Below are 2,821 nucleotides of genomic sequence, written 5' to 3'. Positions count from 1 at the left end.
TATATATATATATATATATATATATATATAATTGAGATATTTATTTATATACGAGACCTTTAAGGCTTTCGATATTTTGAAATGATGATGTTTGTGGGGCCCACTGGGATTTTCTTAGGTTTTCAATGCAATAGGCCTCAAAAATCAACTTTTGATGGTTGAATAAGGCTTTAATGATATAGATTAATGAAATTAATTACTTTATATGATTCATATAATTCAAAATTTGGACACGTGTTTTCATTCGATTGGTGCTGGCTGGTTGTTATTATTATTTCCGTTAAATGAATTTAAGCCATTAAGTTTAAGACTGTAATTTAACTTAATCTATATGCAAAATTTTATATTAAGGGCAGGGTTAGTTATCTAATATTGTTATTTGTCAATCGAAAGGAAGTAATAGTTTTGTTTTGGAAATAAATTATAATAAACAATGACATCTATATGAAAATTAGATAAATAAGATATATGTGCAATTTGATGATTGGGAGGGGAGTATTTGCAATAAGTTTTTGAATATCGATCATTAATTTTTTTTGATGAAAATTAATATCTTAATACATTCGCTATGGGCTTCATTTTCCATAAATATGATAAGTGCCACATGGAAAAAAAATTCCATTTAGTTTATTTTGATTTTTTTAAAAAAATCCATTTAGTCTATTGTTAACTTTTTTAAGGACTAAAGTGCTAAAATAGTCTCCAATTATTTACATGGAATCGGTTTTGGTTTGGGTGGAGGGTAATCAAGCATTTCATAATACGTCTCTTGCTCGAACATCGCAAGAGATGGAGTAGGATAATCTTCAAGAGGAATGTATCTCCTCAAGATAGGGTGTTTATAACCAGGCTCAATTGTAACATTTCCTTCATAGTCTTCGTTGTCATCATTAATGGAGTTATTATTAGATTCCTCATTCAAAATATCATTACCAAGGTTGTCCTCTTCACCAAGGAATCAATATAATCTAAGTAGGATCATTCTTAGTTTTTGTTCATGAAATTTTAACATCCTGAGTTAAGAAGGTAAGAATACTCCTTAACGTCCTTACCAGCTTATGCATGCTTACTTCTGGGTTTATGATTTTTGAGGCCGAACACTGTTGGTTATTGAGTTAAGATCTACAAATGAATATTAATCAGGACGCTGTCCTTTCATCGTTTAAGTCTAATAGCCTATAGAATTGTCAAAATAATTCCTCTTACATATAGATGATTGGACTACATTACTCTGTCTAAATGTGAAATACACATTTCATGCCTAAGTTTTGGCACCAAAATTTTATAAAGAAAAATATTAATTTTTAGGCGTCAGATGTGTAAATATGTAAGAAGTGTGTGGTGTGTATGTAAATTTCCCAATTTTAGGTTTATTTAGGTCAAATTTGTGTGCATGTTCAACGCTTTAAGTGAGAGAGAGGTGGAAATAATGCTTTGCCACAATTGATTGATTGAAGAAAAGTCATTCCTAAGTAATGGTAGAAGTAAATTACAACAAATCGAATATTTTGCCATTTAAAAATTTCTATAAATTAAATTGTGTCGCATCAATTATTTGTGTGTGTTCGTTTAAAATAAACAAATTTATCATGCAAAAAATAAATTATTTTATTTTAAAAACAAAAAATAACTATATATTTATGTGTGTGAGTGTGTCAAATAACTTTATTTTAAAAAATAAAAATTTTAAAAACAAAATTAATCTTAAAATGGCACTTAGATTATTCTCACTAAATATTTATGTTTGAATGCGATATTGACAATATATTTCACTCATTTGGTTTTGTAATATCACAATATCTTGGGCATATACATGCATGCATCTTTGCCCACATTTCAATGAAAACCAATCTCAATGGCTTCTAGGGTCTGCTTGAGGGCATCTGGAGCTGTTTGAAAAAACAATTGTGAAAACTGTTGTATAAAAAATCGTTGTTTATAAAGCTATATCTGTCATCAAAATTTTTTTTATTTCAGAAAGTTAGACCGCTGCTTCCTATCAACCATCACAATCAGCTAGGTTAGACTGCAAAACACAATTTTCTCACTCATTTTTTTTCCTATTTATGATAAATAAATTACAAATACTAATATTAGAATTACAAATTCACCCTAACATGAATCCATATGATACATAGCCCCCTAAATCACTAATAATTTCTTTGAAGTAGGCAACAAGGCTTGTGTGAGCTCAGCCATGGTCTAATACCAGTTCCATTTCCCTTTCCTTTTCAACACTGTTTGCACGCTCTAAAAATAGTGGTTCACCCAACCCTCCCCCCCTTCTGATTCAGTTAGAACACCAACTCTATTTCCATTTTCTTATTATTTTTTTCTTGACTTTCTTAGCTGCTGTTCTCATGACTCGCGTTTTATGGTGGACCAGCAGCTGTATTGCAATTATAATTTTTTAACCTCCACCAATACAATCAAGCCACGTAATATTCGGTGCTTGCTTATCCTGTCCCGCAGCTACAATCGGTGGCTGACGTGACACGGCTGAGACCCAGGTGAAGTTAGTGCAGTTGAGTGGATCCAGAAATAAATTATTAGTATAAAAATTTTAATTTTTTACATTTATGCACCTTATTTTATGAATGAAAAAAAATGATTTTTTATTATAAAATTTGAAGGTTAGAAATATAAAAAATTAAATTTTATGTGTGAGTGGTTTATGTGGTACTAGTGTGTACGTAAATGTCCTTTTTTATTGTCCGAGCAGTGCAATTTACCATGCCATTAAAATTATTATTTTTAAATAATATTACTCTTTTTGGGTTCATGGTTTACTTATTTAAGAACTAAAAAATTATATATATAT

Source organism: Phalaenopsis equestris, unplaced genomic scaffold (genome assembly GCF_001263595.1).
Source record: "Phalaenopsis equestris unplaced genomic scaffold, ASM126359v1 Scaffold000078, whole genome shotgun sequence".
In the NCBI taxonomy this organism is placed as follows: Eukaryota; Viridiplantae; Streptophyta; class Magnoliopsida; order Asparagales; family Orchidaceae; genus Phalaenopsis; species Phalaenopsis equestris.
The sequence above is the reverse complement of the archived record's forward strand: the minus strand, read 5'-3'. Positions refer to the sequence as shown.